The sequence below is a fragment of the Brassica napus genome, chromosome C3, assembly GCF_020379485.1.
Source record: "Brassica napus cultivar Da-Ae chromosome C3, Da-Ae, whole genome shotgun sequence".
In the NCBI taxonomy this organism is placed as follows: Eukaryota; Viridiplantae; Streptophyta; class Magnoliopsida; order Brassicales; family Brassicaceae; genus Brassica; species Brassica napus.
Window position 1 is genome coordinate 8,223,920 of NC_063446.1, and position 10,424 is coordinate 8,234,343.

Consider the following 10,424-nt stretch of genomic DNA (forward strand, 5'->3'; position numbering starts at 1 on the left):
TGTTACGTAACATTGTTTTCACATGTTGTGGAAGTTACTTGGATCGCAAGTCAATAATTTGGGTCTGTGATGAGTACATGAATCTACACAAGAATGAGTACCTGATGCTTTTTTCATCTTTTAAATTTCGGTTTTATAAAATTTGAGTTTCTACTTTTGTGTTTCTACTTTGAGTTGTTTGGAAGTTTATTCAAATTTGAGTTTCTACTTTGAGTTATTTGGAAGTTTATTCAAATTTGAGTTTTTACTTTGTGTTTTATTAGAAGCTATAATTTTTTTAATGCAATTTTAAATAAAAATTTATAAATTTACATGAAATAAAAATTTATAAATGTCAAAATGATAATTTTAAAATAATTTTAGTGTAAATATATTTTAGACTAAATAATAAAAATTAGTATAGTTAAAATTAATATCAAACATATGATTAAATCAAAACTAGAGTATATTTGTAATTTGTTTATCAAATTCATTTGAATGGAAATGCAAAAAAAGAAACAAACATAAAATTCATCCAAATGATTCATCTAAATGGAAAAACGAACAACTCCTAAAATCTGGATGGATCATCTGGATGGATCACATAGATGGATCAGTTGGATGGAGATGAGAAACGAATAGTCCCGTTGTCGACATGTGGGGTGTTCAATATCATCTGTTCCTACTCGATTAATAAGTAAATCAAACTGCACTTTATTTTCAGAAAAAAAAAGCAGCTGCACTTTTCAATCGGAAAACCAAATTGCCAATTAACCAAAAAAAAAGAGTTTTAGTAAGAAACAGTGTCCAATTTCCCTATATAGAAGGGTGCATTAAGATATAATAAATTTGAGATATTAATTTGATGCATTAAGATATAATAAATTTGAGATATTAATTTGATTAGTGGTCATAATTATAGGAATATGAACTCGATATATTATAAGATGATTCTACAAAGTTTGTCGGGCAGGTTAGTCAATTCGGAATCAACAACTTTAGATGAAAAAATGAAAACCACGTATTCTAACCCCTTTAGCAAAGTATGTGATGTGTATATATGCACTATGCCTTATAGACGTTTAATCGATAAAAAATTCAATATTAATGGCTCCACAACACAATATTCGTTTTTTTAACCTCAATATTCGTTTTTTTAACCTCAATATTCGGTTTTTCAGTTTAATTTAAATATGTGAGAGCTAAACGGTCTGACTTAAACTCACTGTCATCCGTACACGTCACCCATGCAAAGGACTAATCTTACTTGAAGCAATCATACTAGGAATAACTGTTCATTCTTTTTCTAATCGAGACAAAACAATTTTGTTGCTGAAATCAAAATCCTGATCTTTAAGGAATTTAGTTACCAAATAGTTTCAAAATAAAATAAAATAAAATTAGTTAGAAACGTTTTATGTCTGGTAGTACTATTGCTATCATTTGCAGCTTATCTGAATCATTCACACTACACTATTTCCCGATGAATATTCTTTGGATGATACATTGGACAATATTTTCAACCCAATAATGGAAGGAATATGAATAAATAGGATCCAATTATTTTATGGTATTCTCATTGTTTTATTTCTGTGCAATATGCATCACTTACTGAGAAAACAATAGCTATATATGTATTAATGCATTTACGTATGTTAATGTGTGTCTGCGTGTAGAAAATGCTCACATGCATATAATCCCCAAGAATCTTTAGAATCTTGGACTTGATGAGCAATGAAATATATTCTCAGGTCTTGACTAATTTTACCAAAAACCAAGTGGATGTTTACGTTAATTATGACTGGAGCAACAACTTAAATCAATTATATTTGAAATATTCATACAGTTAATCATTCGTCTCTTTTGTTATTTATATTTTACCATAACTGCAAAAAAAATCTACATTGATAGCACATTTTAATAGCATGTTTTACTAAACTGCTATCGTAGATGATTAAGAAATTTTCATATTATATCATAGCGTTAGATAAATGCTATAATATAATTAAACGCTACGATAAAGTTTCAACAAGCAGGAACCTAAAACTAAATTTTACCTTAATGAAAATCACTAAACTAATCATTATCCTTCTCCTAACTCTCATTTTCCCACCCTCAACTCTCGCCTAAACCACCTAAACCCTATCTTTGTTATTCCCTTTCCTTTCTAGGGTCTGAGTCTGAGACACGAGTGCACAAAAAAAGAAAAAAAAAAAGGGTCCGAGACATGAGAGACAGAAGAGAAGGGAGAAGAGACGAAACAGGGATAGAGAGGAGACAGAGCTCGGGTGTGTCTTGCTTCGTCTCCGATAAGCAGAGCTTGGGTTGGGTCGGGTCTTGCTTTGTCTCCGCCGTTTTCGCCTCTGCTTCATAGATCCGCCGTATTCGAGATCCGTCGCCGCTTGTACCTTTCTTCAAAACTCGTCTCGAGAGAAGAGAAGGCAGAAGACGGAGTCGTCTTCTCGAATCACTCTTCCCTCGTCAATGGAGACTGACAACTCTCACTCTCATTCCTCTCCTCAGGAGCTGTGTCTTAGATCGCAGAGGAAGTCCGTTCTAAAGCTCTGTTGTATTGCAAGATGGTAACTTTAATTGGATTCTCTGTGCTCTTTTTTTTGTTTCCGGGTTAAGCTTGAAACTTTAAATGTGGATTGGTTTCTATTCTCTAATGAGATTACAATTGGTTTCAGTGGCAGTAGTAGTCACGAACTCAAAACCGGCTGAGAAATGCTAAGATAAGACTTTTATCAATTCCATCATAAGAAGCAGACAAGCTTGCAACGTAGCGTAATGGTGGGGAACAGGAGTCAACAGTTAGTATCACGGTGGTTGGAGCATCTGGTGATCTTGCTAAGAAGAAAATATTCCCAGCCTGTGAATTTCTTCTTGTGAGATTTTTTTTTCCCAGTGGTGTTTACAATGAATATCAGAATATGGTCGTTGCTCCTGTAGTTTACTGCAAGAAGGTTACTGAGACTTCCAAAACGGTAATCATCTAGACTTGGACCTAATCATGTTGTGCTTATGAGCTTTTGAATCAGTAAGTTTTTGAATTCTTTCAGGCGAGTGCATTGTTGATTAATGCATGGCAGATTCTGGCATTCTGCTGCTATTGCAATCATGAAAACTGATCTTGTAAGCAAGAGTGTGGCAGTTGAATCACAGTTAGGTTTAAGAAACTGAGTTGCATTATTTTTCCTGTAATCTCATATATCTTACAAAGATCTGAAACTGCTCAGATTGGAGGAACCACAATTTGAGTTGGAGGTATGGCAAAAGGCTCTGGGATGATCACAGTGAGTTAAACATTTCAAACATTGTTGTAAAGATATCGATTTTTCATTTACAGGCTCTGGTTTATGACAAGTATGGTCTTATAGGTAGATGGTGACACGAGTACTAACGGCACAGTCATTGCTTTGGCGAGCGAACTATTGGATCACCTTTTATATATTCTTTGAACTGTAAGGAAGCTGCACAGCTTCAGGCATGCCTTGATGCGGTATGTATGTCCTTGCCATCTTTCTAACAGTTGTTCATAAGATGGACTTAACATGGAACTCTTAAACGTAATAACTCTCAGGTGATGCAATGACTTGCCAAATCAATAGCTTGGGATGGTGAAGGCAGTAACATGTCTGATATTGATAACGATTTGATGTTTCAGATTCTTTGCAGTTCTTTACTTATGAGGTGTGTTCTTGTGTTTTCAGGTCTGTTGTTTTGTGTGCTCGTTACTGGTGTCATAACGGATGCTATTAAGGATGCTGTAAGTCGGCCTCGTCCTGGCTTCTTTTGGCGTTGTTTCCCTGATGGTAGAGGCGTAAGCAGCTCATCATTGCTCTTATTAACACCCTGGATACTCTCTATCTAGATGATTGAATTGTTGTGATTCTCCATAAATTTGTAGTTCTTTGACAATGTCAAAAAGGATGTTCTATGTATTGGAGATAAAGACGTGGTCAAGGAGGGACACAAGAGCTTCCCCAACCCCACACGTCTTGTTAGTTTTTATCTTTTTGGGTCTGTTGTGCCATGAGACAACTTATCTAATCGTGTAATTCAATGTCATTAGGATACGGGTTCTCTGTATTTTCAGGAAGAGGAAGATGAGGTTTTCTGTTATATTAGTTGGCCTTTGTATGTAATTGCTTGCAGGGTTAGAGGCACGGATGGGTTAAGGCACGGATGGGAGTTGTAATATGTATTGCAAGTTGATGTATATTTTAGATGATATAAGAAATAATATATGTTTTATAAAATGAATGAAATATAAACTTTTATTTATAGATCTGTTGTTTGTGAGAAATCTTTATTTAATATTTCATCATAAAATTCAAAGACAACATAACAAGAATATGATTAAAAAAAATCTAACACTAATATACCTCAAACCATCTATCCTAAAGCTCTAAACCCTAAACATACCCTAAACCTAACTACATACTTCAAACCCTCTATCCTAAATATAAATTTCAAGAATAATATTTTAAAGCTTAAATTTAAATATAAAACTCTAAATTTAATCATTTTTGAAATTTAATCTCAAATTATATACTTATTCCCAAATTCCAAAACCATAATTTTATACGTTAAACTCTTTTCATAAACCATATTCATTTCATATACCCTAAACCCTGATGTTTGTGGCTTAGCTCCGGTGGACGGTCTTTGGTTGATAGTCGGAGCCTTACGAGGTCTTCGGATACCAGGGTTATCAAAAAAAAAAAAATCTAAACCTCAAACTTATAATAAAATATAAAAAATAAAACTCCAAGTATATTCTAAAACTCAAACCATATATTTAATTCTAAATCTCAACCTTAAACCCTAAACCACATATCTCACATTAACCTATATCATAAAACATTAAATATTAATTTTAAATAAAATTAATCATCTATCTTTTCGTAATGAACTTTATTAGTTTATTTTTCAATAATTTTATCCTAAATTTTAACTTAACTACAATTATATTTACACATTACAATAGTTGCCAAGAACAAAAGAATAGAAACTGCAATAACAAAGAAGGAAAAAAAAAACAAAAACAGAAATAGAAAAAGCCTCGACCAATGAGGGTGAATGGTGAGGATTACTAAAGTATTAATCTCGACCGTTGATTGATCTCAATCCAATGGATATAATTAATCGATTTTTTTCTTTTCTTATTAACTTCCTGCTCTCTCTCTCTCTCTTCCTCTTCCTCTTCCTCCCCGTCTTGTATGTTTGCAGAATTTGTTTTCTCTTTTTCTAATCTTAGTCTCTTCATTCCCTTAATTGTCCGATAATATTTTCTGATTTGTGTTGACAGAGCAAGCTAGCAGCGGTGGTGGTGTCTGGAAGCTAGTGGCGGCATGAGATGGTGGATGTGGAGCGTACCATGGAAGACGATGGCGGAGGATGGCTCGGCGAGCCAAAGATTTTCTCAGGTATTCCTCATCCATTCACTTCATCCATTCACTTTGTACTTCTCTTTAAGCTAACCATTAGAGATTAGGATTGTAAGTCTGTTTGTATTCCTTGATACCTGTACAGGGTATGAGATCAAGGAGTGAGTCTAATCTGCGCACTGTGTGCTCAACAAAGAAGCTGTTGAAGGTCGATGGTGAAGGTCCTTTGTTTCCAAGACTGAGATGTAGAAGGTTCTTCACTTTCTCTTGCCCTTAAACTGTTCGATAATTGCAATGGAACATTACTTTAAAGTGTGGAACATTTTCTTCTTGTGGCTGCAGATTGAGATGAGTCGATTGGATTGAGATATCATCACCAGCACTGGTCATCATCAGATTGAGATGCGTCATTTGGAGACAGAATAGAGTAAGACATCGAGAAGAAAGAGGCAAAGGAGGAAGGAGGCGACAACAACATACCGATTAGGGTTTAGAGTTAATTAGGGTGTTCTGGTTTACTTAGTTTTTTAATTTTGGTTTAGAGTTAATTAGGGAGGCGACAACAACATACAGATTAGGGTTTAGAGTTAATTAGGGTTAATTACTAAACCAATTTGTAACTGTAAACCAATGTAATTGTAAACCAATGTAATTGTAAACCAAAATTCAATTTATAAAAATACCAATTTATTATTTTTAGTCAACTTAACCGATTTAATTATAAATTAGTTCTAATTTATGTTTTTTAAAAAAAAATTAAATATACATTCCGGATAATTTATATATATATATATATATATATATAAATTCAATGGCACTGAAAATGTATTATCAAGATTCATAGATAAATGCTATTATAATTTTCATTCTATAATAGCAAACTATAAATGTTATGGTAAAAGGTAATAACATCATAGGAGTATTGCTATGATACGTGTATATTTCATAGCATTCCAAAAAAATGCTATCGTAGAAGAGGTACCTATGATGGCTGCCGTATACATAGCATTTATGAATTCGCTATCAAACATCTAATATAGCATATTTTCAGCGCTAACAATGTACATATTTCTTGTAGTGCATGTAGGAAAATATCTTTATGTAAAAAGTTAAGATCGGTTGCTAGAAAGCAAAAGATAATTAACAGACATGTGATTTTAATTGAATTTTCCAATGTGATTGTTAAGATTATTAATCATATGGTTAGAAAACGTGATAACAAGAAACATATTAATCTTGAGTACGTAATTTTGTATTTATCGATGAATGCTAAGTGAGACAGTTTGTCTAAGTTTCCTTGTATTTACTTAAATGTCGTTTTGATCGACACACACATCAATTGTAAATATATCATACTATAAATTATAATACTATTTATGCTCCTAGACGTGATTATTGCTGGGTTTATTGGTCACTTGGCTCAATGGGGGAGAACACTGCACAAAACCTTGGGGTTTGTCTTTGCCAATCCAAAGGATTCTCCATGTCTCTCTTTCCTCACGTTGGCTCTTCTCCTAAGTACTAACAACGCGTCCCCACGCGCCTCCTTTTTCTTTGTGTTTCCATTTAATTAACGATAAAGGTGTTCGACCTGAATATTATGGGAAGTAGGTAGTAAATGTGACAAGTTAAAAAAAAAAATGTGACAAGTTGGATATTTTAGAACCAATGTGTGGCATTATGTGATAAGTTGATAACTAGATCCTAAGTATATTACCGACTTGAACAATTTGGGAGGTGACAAATGAGTTTGATTTAAAAGTTACAAAAAAAAAAAAAGTTTGATTTATCATATTGTTGTATTATACATTGACGCATACAAGACTAACCGAAAATTTTATATATCTGATGATAAGATTTATTGATCTTCAAACAAGAGTTATAACTCAAACAAGAGAAGCATACAACAATATACAAAACATAGATTAATAGATATTGAAATAACCAAAGTGGCTTGAATCCGAACACACCAGCAACAACCTCCACCTTGTATTTCAAGTTTATAAAAATCCTATGAGAGATGTTTAACGGGAATGTTCAGGCCAAATTGATAAACCACCGATGAAGATGTAAGATGTCCGCCCAGAAGTAGTCGCTGACGTAGTTGTTGAAGCAGACATCGTGTTGAGTGGTGAAAACCATGTGGAATCAAGGTGCTGAACTGGAGTCGTGTAGAGCAAGAGAGTATCTTGAAGATAAGGAAAGAAGAATAAACTTGAGGAGCAAGTTTATGACTTAAAGAAAGAGGAATAAGTGCATTTTAAGAAAAAAAAGTTGCATTTATTGTTATGGAAGATGTCCATACATGTTGCCTTGAAAACTAGGGTTTCAGGAACGTGGAGAATAACTATAAGATAGCTATGGAGTCGTCTGTATAGAGATAGAGACACAGAGGCTGATCTTATAGAGAGAGATAAGCTCTTGGAAGTGTTCTGTGTCGTGCTGAAGCAGTGGCTGAAGTACTTGACGGAAGAGAGACACAAGCGGGTAGCTTAGGAATCTTTCAGTAGCAATTGTTAGGGTGTAACAAACTGTGTAAAGTTGATTAAGTAGATTTTGTAATAGAGTGTACAAGGCGATTTCTAATAAAGCTTAAGTGTTGCTTGTAGTTGTTTTGTTTCCTTAATTTATCTTCTGCATTACTATTGTGGTGTCATCTTGCACTAAGAAGTGGTATCAGAGCAGGGCACCTAAGTTATTGGTGTAATCCTGAATGTGAAGATGGACACGATTGTTTTGGTGCAGAAGGCGATCATGTTGAATGCGGACCAATATGGTCATTGGAAGGCTCGCATGAAGCAGATGATTGAAGAATCAATGAAGATGCGTGGACAGCTGTGGAGACTGGTTGGGAGGAGCCTACCATAGTCACAAGAGATGGGAAGAAGCCTAAGCCAAAAGAGGATTGGTCAGAGGCAGAACGCAATGCATATAAGTTTAATGCAAAGGTGTTGTCGGTGATTTTTAGAGCGGTTGAAGCAGAACAGTTCCAGCTGATTCAGTGGAGTACTTCGGCTAAAGAGGCGTGGGAGATCCTGCTGAATTCGTTTGAAGGAGATGAGAGTGTCAAGATGACACGTCTAGATCATCTTGGGTCGCAGTTTGAGAATCTTAGGTGGTCTGATAATGATTCTATGGCGAGCTTTAGTGCCAAACTCAGTGGTACATGAAGCATTTGTACTTGGGAAGAAGTATAAGGAGAAGAAGCTGGTAAAGAAGTTACTACGTTGTCTTCCTACGAAGTTTGGAGCTCACAAGGCGGTCTTGAATATGACCACAAACACGAATGAGCTCATGTTTGACAAGCTTGTGGGTATGCTGAAGGCAGAAGAGATGGAGACAGACAGTAGTTCAGTCTCTACGTCAGATGGTGCATCAAGGAGTATAGCTCTTGCTGCTGATAAAGATGGAGATAGATCTCCGAATGTTGAAGATGCCATGGGATGTTGGCTAGGAATCTGGGTAAAATGATGAATTCCTATGGTGGGAGGAATCAGTATGGTCGCCAGGGAAGTGATCGTAGCAATAGCAGAAGAAGAGAACGTCTTAGATGCTATGAGTGTGAAGGTGTTGGTCATATAAAGGCTGATTGTCCTGTAGCACAACAGAGAGAACTCAAGTGTTCTGGGTGCAGAGGTGTTGGACACACACTACGTGAATGTCCAAACTCAAATAAGAAGAAAGGAGTTCCATTACAGTCATCTAATGATTCATAGTCTGAAGAAGATGGAAAGGTGATGAAGAACCTTGTTGCATTTGGTGCACGCAAGGAGGAATTCAGTGAATCTTCAGATTCAGATGCCAGTACAGACTCTGAGGATTATCACGTGATGCTCAACAAGTGGTTGAATCTCAAGAATGAGAATCTGAGTTTGCAACACGATCTGGTGCAGAGCCGTGAGCAGTATGATGATCTTGCTGAAGAACTTGCTGCTGTACATGAAAAAAATGAGTCTCTGGAGAAGGGGGTTAGCAAGCTGAGAGAAGCTGCTACTGGTGAACAAGAGAGAGCAAGGATGCTGGAACGTGATTTGGCTGAGAATCGCAAACAGATCAGGATGCTCAACAGTGGATCCAAGGGCTTGGATAAGATACTCTCGATGGGACAACCAGCCAAGGTGAACAGGAGACTGTGATATCGAGGAACTGAAAGTACTAAAGAAGTACAACAGAAGGGGCTATCACATTTCGTGCATGGGAGCACATCAAAAAGTGGAGCTAAAGAAGCTTGTCAGGAAGTACGTCGGGACGTACGACAGGGAGTAAGGCAGGAAGTTCTACAACACGCAGCTGTGAGTAACAAGCCGAAAGTAATACATCAGTGCAACAACATGAAGGTCATACATGAGGTTCTGAAGCATGGTTGTGCAGCTGGTACAAGGAAGAAGACTGATCAATGCATCAGCAACTGTGTCAGGCCAAGCAAGAAGCAACATCAGATGTGTTGTTGGTTCTGTGGGAAGGTTAGACACAAGATGGTGGAGTATTTTGCTCGTGAGAAGAGCAGAAACATGGCCAAGAAGGTGAACAAGACGTTCACTAAACCCAAGAAGGTTGAAGAGGTGTCCTTAGCCAAAAGTGGCTTACTTGATGAGATCAAGGATGAGACATCAGAAGATGGATGCAGCTCTTGTAGGAGTGATCTTGAGGTTGATCAAGAAGCATCAAGTCTGGAGCCAGGACACGAGGTTGTTTGTGGCACAATATGGAAGGAGATCGAAGTGCGTCAAGAAGTGATGCGAGATGATCTTATGGAGGGTGATAGTGAAATCAATCCAAGACAATAGCAACGAGTGCAGAGGGCACTCGTTGTGGATGGAGAATGACTCATGGTCAAGAAGAAGACACATGACGGAAGCCATGTTCTCAACAGAAGCTGGTCGAAGGGTAGTTCGACAGGTGCGTCAGGTCGTGATGCAGTACTTGTTATTCCGCTGCAACAGGGGTTGTGTCATGATTATACATGAAGAAATAGACGGCTAGGTCTGTAAGGCTTGACATCTAAGCATATGTTTTAGCTTAGTATGCAATCAAGCAGGGGGAGAATGGTGA

At 36.4% G+C, this 10,424-nt stretch overlaps 1 long non-coding RNA gene across 1 annotated transcript; it reads left to right on the plus strand.

The window, feature by feature from the left end:
• The first annotated feature begins 1,405 nt into the window (after positions 1-1,405).
• On the plus strand, positions 1,406-6,064 carry LOC125584224. Its single transcript, XR_007321203.1, has 3 exons — positions 1,406-2,561; positions 2,670-5,411; positions 5,518-6,064. It is a non-coding gene; the product is annotated as an uncharacterized LOC125584224 (long non-coding RNA).
• Positions 6,065-10,424: the final 4,360 nt, after the last annotated feature.